This window comes from Harpia harpyja, chromosome 10, assembly GCF_026419915.1.
Source record: "Harpia harpyja isolate bHarHar1 chromosome 10, bHarHar1 primary haplotype, whole genome shotgun sequence".
Lineage (NCBI taxonomy): Eukaryota > Metazoa > Chordata > Aves > Accipitriformes > Accipitridae > Harpia > Harpia harpyja.
The window spans coordinates 39,023,414-39,033,736 of NC_068949.1; the positions used below are offsets into that span (position 1 = coordinate 39,023,414).

At 43.5% G+C, this 10,323-nt stretch overlaps 1 long non-coding RNA gene across 2 annotated transcripts; it reads left to right on the forward strand.

Moving 5' to 3' along the window:
- Nucleotides 1–343: 343 nt before the first annotated feature.
- LOC128147292 (uncharacterized) lies at nucleotides 344–4,512 on the forward strand. 2 transcript variants are annotated; one of them, XR_008236989.1, is made up of 3 exons: nucleotides 344–512; nucleotides 1,190–3,522; nucleotides 3,656–4,512. It is a non-coding gene; the product is annotated as an uncharacterized LOC128147292 (long non-coding RNA). The 2 variants fall into 2 exon arrangements; XR_008236990.1 differs by having other exon boundaries at nucleotides 1,190–2,844; nucleotides 3,334–4,512.
- The last annotated feature ends 5,811 nt before the right edge of the window (nucleotides 4,513–10,323 follow it).

Genomic DNA, 10,323 nt, shown 5'->3' on the forward strand with positions numbered 1-10,323 from the left:
TGTCCTGTGCTAAATCTCTTCAAGGGAGGCCTGAGGTCTTTAACAGAGATACACAGAGATTCACAGAGATGCATTTGTGAAACAGAATTGCCTGCAGTGGGGGGAGCTGGTGTATTTGGGGGTTCCTCTCTCCCTCCTATTAGGAAAGGAGTACAGATTTCTTTGGCTGATTACAGCTCTGTTCTGGATGGCGATTGTCTAGGAAATTCTCCTTCTTCAGGACTATATCCCCCTTTCACTTATAGCCTCTGCTGTTTTACTGCGAAAGCCTGGGAGAGAGCCCGTCGATGGCAATTTGGCCGAGCTGCCCATATCTCTAGGAAAAGGGCAGCCATCAGCAGCTCTGTGAACGCTGAATGTAATCGGAACGGCTACTAGCCAAGTGTGTGGGGGAGGAGGAAAGTATCTGAAGATTTAGGACCAACTGCAAGGTCTGTTCAGGATCCATGCCAAAAAGCAGCTGGACAGGCTGCTAGCTGAAGCCTGTTACACCACCGTGGTTCATAACCAAGGTAATTGTCTGTGTTTGATTTTACACAGGAGATTTGTGGGCATTAATACTTCCTCCGCACCAGTTGCTCAGCTTATCTGATGCTGTAACATGAGCTTGCCTGCTTTCTCGTTGCTTAAAAGGGCACCGTCAAGGACATTTTCAAAGTATATGCCAAGTTATTTGTGAAACCCTCTCAGGACAGTGAAAATGCTGCTTTTCCACAAGGCCAAGTTCTTCTTTGCTTCCTACAGGTACTCTCATCAGTGTGACTCTTCCCACAGTAACTTTCTTTTTGGCATCTTTTATTGGAAAGATGCATTTACCGGGGGAGACTGTTCACTTGACACAAGATAGGTGCCATTAAGAGCAAGCACAGGTTCAAATTTAGGTGAAGGAGGAGGTCAAAGATGCAATGAAGATTTAAAAACAAGTTATTGCTGCTCTACCACACACCATCGACTTTTCCCTTCTACTTCCCCCACTTTTAACTCTTAGTAGCATTAGCTAATATCCTGGTCTGTGGTTGGTTTGCATTTTGTGTTTTGTTGTTGTTTTGTTTTTTTGACACAAGCTTTATCTACAGAAATAGGTTTCGGTCAGAATTCAGCAGCACAGCCCTGTCTTCCCTCCCTACTCATTGTTCTGGCTCAACATTTTGCTCCTGTGTTACTCTGTGTTTGGGCTCAACTTGCCCAGTTTCCAGGGTGGGTTTGCTTTGAATCTGCCCCATCTCAACATCTCAGGAGGGTATTGTAACAATTTGGATACCAAACACGGAGAGGACAGCCCTGTTGGACAGCTGTGCCAGGATTCCTGCCCTAGCTCTCACCACAGACCTCAGCTGAGTTGCTTCACATCTCCAGAAGGTATGTTGTCGCCTGAATCCTCTGAGAAGATGGGGCTTAGCTCTTCAACCTTGAAGTCACACCTGTAAGATCAAGATAAATGTACTTACTAAAATTACAAGCTGTTTAGATAACGTGGTCATGTAGGCACATCTGGGGCAGCTGGAATAAGTATCCTTAACCTTCATCCGCCCTAGTGAGCTGAACATAGCTCTTGTTGGAGGCCACGGCTGCAGGAAACTGCGTTATGCTCTATCGAAGGACCCCAGGGCCAAGTGAGGGTGCTGCGGTTGCTCACACTACATTTTCTTTCCCTGTGGCTTGGTGACTCATCTTTCACACTTCCTTATTATCCCATTTACCGACAATACAAAGTACCCTTTTCTAATAGAGAAGCATTTAGAAGCACTGGGTTTTGGTAAACAATATAAAAATTATTCTCGGTAGCCATTAAGAGTTTGGGTTCACAGCTTTTCTGAGGAATGCTTATCTTCGTGCAAACACATCTCCTTTCCATAGCCCACTGCTTACACCTGGGACCCAACTGTTAATAGTTTCAGCAGTACCACTGATGTACTTAGTGCTTCTCTAGTCCAACATTCGTGATGGATGGTGAGAATTTGTAATATCTGATTCTTAGCGTCTGAAGATTTCATGCTCAATAAATCTCATGCATTTCTTTTTTCTTATTTGTCTGAGAACAAAACTTCCAATGACTTTTCTGCGATTGCCTTGGTTCATTCTGCTTTAGCTGGCACCTGTTTGCTGATTAGCTCATCTAATGAAATTAAGTCCTGCACTAGTCTGGCAGACAGTGCGTATGTTCTTGTGCACAGGTAGAGAACTGGAAAAACATAGCCTGTTATTGGTAAATGCAATAAAGATGCCAAGGAGTAACTTGCAAGATTTTGCCGGACACATAGATCCAAGCAGGCTATTGCTAAGTGGGTACTGTAGACTAACACAGCTGAATGGGTGAAAAAGCACATAGAGGATGGTCAAAATCAAAGAAAATACATTTTCATGTAACAAGAAAGGAGAGAACCCTCTGTCTTCTCATATTACAGATACTGTGGTTTGTGATTTTCTTTTTTAAGTTTTTTTTGTTGGTTTTTTTTGTTTGTCTGGTTGTTTTTTTTAAACTAAGTGTGGAATATATTATCCCAGGTCATTACTTAAGTGCTTCAGGAGTTAACCATATGGAGACTTATAGCTGCATCCCTCAAGTTTCCTGTGGCATTAAAAACCTTACTGACTAATCAGCACAATAAAAATACATTATCCTTTGTACAGTTTCTTCTGGAGATAGTCTTGGCTTGAAGAGACAAAATACAGTCTAAAGCTTCATCCTCACAGGTCTTCTGGGACATGGGGCTCAAACTTAGTTCTTTTTGAATAGCAGAAGATGCAAAGCCAGCTCATACTGTCTCCAAAACAGATCAGCATCTGCATGTCAGCATGTAAAACAGAACAGCGAGGAACATGAGATCATTAGATCTTGCCAAGGTTTGTCCAGTCAGGCTTCCTGTAATGCGATACTAAATCTAGCAACAGAGGGATACTGGAAAACCTAAGTGCAATTCCTTCACAGGCAATAATATGCCATTATATCTTGTCTAAATGGTTGGTTTCATCAGTACTACTGGATGTTATCTAACCTGATGGTATCTAAATTGTTATCTAATTTGATGTTAACAGGAAAGCTTTGTAGTTGAGTAGGCAAACTCAAGCAATCATTACAATGAAGAAGACTTTCAGCTTCTTCCTTTTTTGCCCCCAGACTGAGCCCCCATTGAGCTAGAATCAGCACAAGGAGACATGACCTCATGCATAAAAGTATGCAGCTTCAGATGACTTTTTTCATCTATGGTTAATCTATCTATGGCTAATGATGCAACTGCTACCTTCACCAGGGAACACAACCCTCATTTCTTAACAATTTTTGAAGAGCACGACTACGTTTCCCACCACGCAGCTGAGTTCCCTCACCTATAGGTAAGTAAAGCTACAATGAGAGAAGTCCTAAGAGGACAGCTGGGAGAAAATAAGACAGCCAGCAACCATTACCGTTGTCTGCATTCAGAAGAGCCTGGGAGAGGTCCACTTAAAAGCAGCATTGAATCCAGTCATTGAATCCACTCCCCTTGGGGATCCACTCGTTCTGGTGCCGCCACCACCAGGCAAGTAACCTATTTCCTGGTTGTCTCAATAGCTGAGACTTTTCTGGACAGATGCGCAATTTTTTTTTAACATAAGTTAACAGAGAGTTTTATACCTTATCAGTCCCTCTGTATTCCTCATATGTTTTCACAGGGAGCTGGGTTGGTCCCTTTACGTGGGCTGCAGGACAGACTTAGGGTCAGTGCAGTATTTGCTCCTGAAGATATATCCTTATACATTGTTTGGATTTCCAGTGTGTAAAGGGACAGAGCTTTCCAGCACAGGGATGAAGAAAGAAGAAATCCTGTAGGGAAAAAAAAGCAACAGTTCAGGTATTGTTTCACCATCTAAAACACTATTTTCTTTTTTGGTGGTAGGGTTAGGAGCATGAGGCAAAGGGCAAGCTCCAGCCTTCCTGAAGTGATTGTATTGCTAACAGTCACCCCTACTTGGGCCTTGTACTTGCCTTTCAAGTGCCTATGTGAGACCAGATGATACCAATAGAGTTTTATTGTTTCAACCATGCTCAACACAAGCTGGCCTTGTCAGTGGATTTGGGCAACACTATAACATTAATTTACTTTTGGGGGGTGGGTAGGGAAGTTGTAAAGAAAGAAGTAAAACTCTCTTTTCCTCCAACAAAACTTACTTTCCAGGAAGCTCAAGGGATTCCACCTTTATTTCTTGCTACAGGAATTAAAAAAGAAAAATTAAAATGGAGACACAGCCAACAGTTGCTGGCTATACAAATAAAACAGTTCCCTCTTCCACATGTAGTAAGGACTAAACCTATATGCCCTGTATCTCCAGCAGCAGGTAGCTGTCATGAATCCTTCGCCACGGTGCTAGCGATCTCAAGTCTTGGAGAAAGACCAAGGCACCCAAGCAGAAATATGCCGCACTCCAAGACAATGCAGCACCATATGACCAGTCCCGTCCGCAGCCTTTTTTCTCTTCAGCCAGCAGCCACCCTCCATACATATACCTCTTCTGCAGGTGGATCACCTAAGGACTGTATCCCTGCCAGGGATTGGAAAAATTAATAATAATAATAATAATAATAATAATAATAATAATAAATACTCCAACTACCCCTTTTAAAGTTTCATTTCTTAGTGAACTGCCAAACTTCCACATCTCAAACCTATGAGAAAGCAAATCTCACTCTTTGCTCTGAATTCAGCCAAGTTTAATCGTATTACTTTCTATTGACCCCTGCTAGACTTACACTGCCTCATAAAGACTTTGCTAGAGACCAGTATTCTCACTTACTTCCTTCTTCCTTCCTTGCAACCAACCTGCTCTGTCACCCAACCTGGCACCGATGACATAAAGCTTTCCATTTTTAACTCCTCCCTTGCAGCCTGATATTTTTCTCAGATGTTATCCTGACATCTGGTAGTGGTAATCTGTTCTCTCCTGGCTCATAGGATGTTTCACATCCCATGACAGTGGGGTACCCAGGTAGTAGCTCAGAGCTACTATGGAGACAGGCACTGCTTGCTTTCCCCTTCTGTTTCCTTAGTAGGAATCAAACTTCTAGATAATGATGCATGCCTTGGTCTGTTCAGCACAGGACAGAGAGGCAGTAATTTTAGGGCTGCAGTGTTAGTAAGTTCCTTGGATATCTTTTGGGAAGTCATCCCAAAATTTTCTGAAAGAAGCAGAATCTGGATTTTCTGAAGGTACCCATCTCTGTTAGAAATTAGTATGAATGATCTACTACATGTTTGTAAGTACTAGCTGAGCTTAAATAGTTGTATGTGTTTGGTGCTTTACCGTTAAATAACAGGAGCTTGCTGCCATCTGTGTCATATTTGTAACCTTACCATCTTTTAATCCCAAAAGAGAACTAAGCATTACCAAGTAAGTAAACAAGCGTTACAAGAAATGGAAGAAAGAGAGAAATGACAGCCATCCTGACAATCACAAAACAAAAAGTGACATGCCAGAAATGTCAGTTATCATAATGTCCTTGAGCAACCATCCTAAACAGATGAGTAGGATTTTTTTATCAGGCTGCTGTCTCAGATAAAGCATTGGCAGGATCTGAAAGGCTGGTTTATGTGTCTCTGCTTTTTAGTTTCAATACATATGTTTTTTGACTCTGTACATTTTGTCATTCCTTGAAGCATCCATATTCTAAATGTAAACAATGAGTAATGAGCGGGGGGTTTACTCCAACACTTCCCATAGCTGTGAATTAAAGGTTTGGATCTCTGTGCAAAATTTGTTGCTCACGCGCCTAAATATAATACTCTGGCTCAAGCGCAAATCAAGTACACCAGTGCTATAAACCAGGCAAGAGCATTACCAAAGCCCAGGGCTCAAACATGAGTGAGCTCCTGCAGCGTAATGAGTTACTTAGTGAGCATCAGTGGGGCCAGATGCTCTCGGCCTGTCACATATTTGAGGAAATATGTGTTCATTTAAATGTCAGCAAAAAAAGATTTAAGATAATGCATTTTTGCCGTGTGTTTGTGAGGGTCTAGAAATATGCATGTGGTCGAACACCCAGCCTCGACGAACACACAGTAACACTCCCAGCAACAGTAACTTGATTATTTCTCCCAACCCTGGACTGAACCGCAGCAGTCGCTTCAGATTAGAATTGAGCGAGAGGCACAAGGCTGTCAGAGAGGGTGTAAATCTAACTTCTTAAATTGCAAGTGAGATCAAGTGAGAAACAATATTTTACTGAGGATTTGCTTTATGGAGTCACAGCGTCAGCACTTTACTAAAGAAAAGCCTATTGTCTCTGAGGGAGACCTGAACATTTCCTAGCGCACATTTAGTCAGTAAAAAACATTCTGTGCCTGGCTCACACTAGGCTGTTCCCCTGACCGCACGCTGGGCTGGTCAGTATTTTTCCAACGCACCGAGAAAGAGAAGCAAGGTCTTCTCCAAGTTCCCTGAATCGTACAAAGCAGCTGATTCACTTGTCGGTGGCCTGCTGCATGTTCCCCATCAGGAGCTAAGTCGCTCTGCAACCCTGGATCAGCAAGAAGTGAAGCAGGGTGGCTGCAATCCAAGACAGTGCTCCTGGGTCTGCTTGCTCAAGGTCAGAGAGCTATTTGGACACTTGAAGTATGTGCCTTGCTGTATTTAGCACATTGTGGGTTGGAACACCATGATAACATGATAAGAAAAGAAAAAAATCATGATGTAGAAAAAAATCACTCATGATGTAGGATTGCCAGGTTGGACTTGGACTACCTAGATCTAGTGGACATTTCCAAATCTCTGGAAATAGTGCTATGAAAGTTTTAATTGGTGTCAGCACTAGGAAACTCTGTACACATTTCGTACATTCATACCCCTTTCCCTTAAAAAAAAAACATTATTAGCAGTTCCGTCACCCATAATACAGACACCACAACATCTGTATGACTCTGGGCAGTGCAGATAGCCCCTTTGTTCAGACAGCGTTGCCAGAAGATGTATAAGAAGCCAAGCAGATAAATATAAACCATCTGAGAGCTACAAAGCCCTGTGAAAAAACTGATAAAACAAGCTGCCAACCTGTATAGGCAACGCAAGTTCGTCCATAAGACCTCTAACTTTAACTCACTTCAAAACACCTTGTTGAGTGAATTAAGCTTCTTCCAAAGACCAGCCCCAATGGAAGGGAACATCATTGCGTGGGTCAGAGTGGAGCAATAGCTCCAAGGACAAGAAGTTGTTGCACTAGCCCTCGAAAAGATGATCTGGGTGGATATGGTGTTTTTCTTCACTCCCTGGACAGTGGTACTTATAAAACCTATATACATTTTTTTGCATACAGAACACTTTTAGGATACATGTAAATCCAGTGCATGCTGTTACAGCCTAAAATTACTATAGCTGTCTCAGTTTGTGGCCACTGGATGTCACTACTGATCCATTTCAGAGGACCAGCAGATTTTTGAGAGCAAACCAAAAACCCTCCTAATTTGGAGAAAATGAAATATTATTTTACTTATTATTATTGTTTATGAGAACTGGTCAGCTCATTTTCCTAAGTCACCATAGCATGCCTGTCACCTTGTCTGTAACTGCGAAGGAGCACAACGCACAGACTGTTTTCTTGCATTGCCAGACAACTTCTTCTCACAAGGGAAGAGACCTCGGTCGGGATCCAGGGGAAGAAACTGCAGCTTTTAGAGTGATGACACCATGTCAAGGCCACTGTGGAGCAGGAGCACGTCTGTGCAGCCTGGGCTCATGAGCTGGGGGACCCCAGAAGGCAGGCAGGTGTGGGTGCTGGGACCCCAGGAGGCAGGCAGGTGTGGGTGCTGGGACCCCGTTCCATGCTTTCCTAGGGCTGGTGCTAAGTGCCAGCTCATCACCACCCTCTTTCCCTGCCTCTTCTATGGAAACAGTGCAGATCTGCTTATTTTCTTGGGGCTAAAAGCCTGATCCCATGTATTATAATTTTTAAAAAGCAGTAGAGTCAAAGGTCACTAAAGTGCCAGGTCACTAAAGATGGGTTCTCTGTAGATCCATCCCACTGTTTTGGATGCTTGCATAGACGTCAGGTGAGAGGTGGATCTGCTTCTAAAGCCTTGCAATAAAGGAGGTAGCAGAGATGAGAGGACAGAAAGATTCTTTTCTGTGATATCTTTGCCCTGCTCTGCCGGCATCCCCACAGGCAAGAGGGGAGGCAATCTGATAGCAACAGATGAAATGGGGCGCTGGGGAGGGAAGAGAAGATGACATCAGGATTTGGATGAGAGACTGGGGTTTTATGGCAAGGAAAGGGAAGTTAAGGAGATTCTGGAATAATCACATAGAAAACATCATAAAACCAGGAATCAGCCTTGCTTGCCTGAGACCTCCAGGCAGATCATATACATTTACACACTCAATTCAGGGCTCTGCAGGGTCTGACAGCACTCACCAGCCTGACCGGTGGAGTGCTGTGCTGAACGCTCTGACAGTCCACCCTGCACTGCCTGAGTCCCACCTCATGCCAAGGTTGCTCAGCACTTCCCAGGAGAAGGTCCTATTTCCCATTCTGTATAGCTTCACTAAACTTTCATCATTCAAGCTGAAAATTTCTGTTAGATTTTCTGCCTCAAGCTGAAAAACAAGGGAATAAAACTATTAATCTATTTTTAAGAAAGAAAATTGAAAGAGAAATCATATATACTCAGTAGAGACTTCTAGAGATTAGTAATTGGACTCTTCCAAGCTTTATCCCCTTTAGGCAGGCAGGGGTCCCCAAGCCATTTAAAGACTGGGTGACAGCCTGGGAGGAGAAAGGAGAACAGGACCAGACAGCTAGAGGGTTGGAGAGTTGATTTTACGCACAAGGTGGAATTAAGTTGTTACAGGCAACCCAAAATTACTGCCTTTGAGCTCCTCCTTGCCACCTTGAAGTGTTTTGAATGTAATTTTTTGAGTGGGTATCTTCCCCTCGTAAACCAGTCTGTGGTGCGGTGTTGTTCAGGGTGGTTCAGGTATTTTCAAAAGCAGAGGAATTCTGAGCTCCCGAGCTCCATTACAGGCTCTCAAGGAGCAGAGCATGGCCTTAGAGCCTCACCCACCCCAGGAGCTTGGTCGGGTATGGATTACATCAGCTTGCTGAATTCCTTGCAGTGACATAGCCAGATAAAGATAGCAGTGACTAACACCCAGTTATCTAACGGAGCTGTGGATCTAACGGGACTGAGCTGGGGCTCTCCCAGTCACCAGGCTCTGCAGCAGCCTACCAGCCCACTGAGCTCATCGGAAACCAGAGAAACCCGTCTGATTTCTGCTGGGAGGTTCATTTTGACTTAATCAGTCTGGCATTTTGCCAGAGTAAAAATTTCCCCTCTGAAATTTCCAACCCATTTCAGTGAGAGCTAAAGGATAACCCAAGGAGGTCTTCTGCAGAGCTCCTCTTTGCCTCCTCTTTCCTCACATGCGGAGCCATATTAATGCCATGGGGAAATGACATTATATGCAGAGCTGTATTAATGTCATGGGAAATGAAAGAAGTACTTACATGTAACAGCAGAGAGGGTACTTCACTTAACCAGCTGACTTTGGTCAGAAAAAGAAGCAGCAATACCATGCACATGGGAGCTGTCTTTTTCCTCTGCTAGTGGAAAAGCTACTTTCTTTTTTGAGACAGGGTGTCCAGTGAAGTACAGCTCACTTTGCCAGTGTGGCTGGGAGTTTGGCTGGAGGGAAGAAGAAAAGCAAAAAAAACCAACCAAAAAACCCAACCAGAAGAAACAAAATGCTATCTTGGCCAAAATTCCTCCATCCTTCCAGACCCTGGATTTCTTTACATAACCTGGGAGAGCCAGGCAGGCAGCAAAGCTCAGCCGTTGCACCTCAGTCCCAATACATTGCAATGCCTGTAGGGTTAAAAGCTTTTGAATATAGAAATAAACAAACAAGGTGAATGGATATTTGGAACCAAAGTCAGTGACCTTTACACCATGCCAGTACTTCTTTCAACTCCACAAGTAGTCCCATTGGTTTCAGCAGGATTACTCGCAGAGTAAGGATCCACTCAGCCTGAGGGAGGGAACCTGATCCCTTGTTTTCAGCTGAAGATGTAAACTTTGGGGCAAGGATCATTTTGATTTTGCAGAGGCCCAGTTTGGCTCTCACTAAAGCAGGGGGAAAAGGTGACCATTCTGTAAAGCAGCATATTGCAGGAAAGCCATTTATCAGTCCAAACCAGGAGATTGAATATCAAATTTAAATCGTCTTTTCATCAGCTTCATTTCACAATCACACTGTATATTAAGCTAGTAAAGTTGAATTTTCCTAACAAGAAAGCAAAGAGAGAAGGAGCTGGCCAGAGCTTTCCGAGACACATTGGCAGAATCATTCTTTCCCCACTCC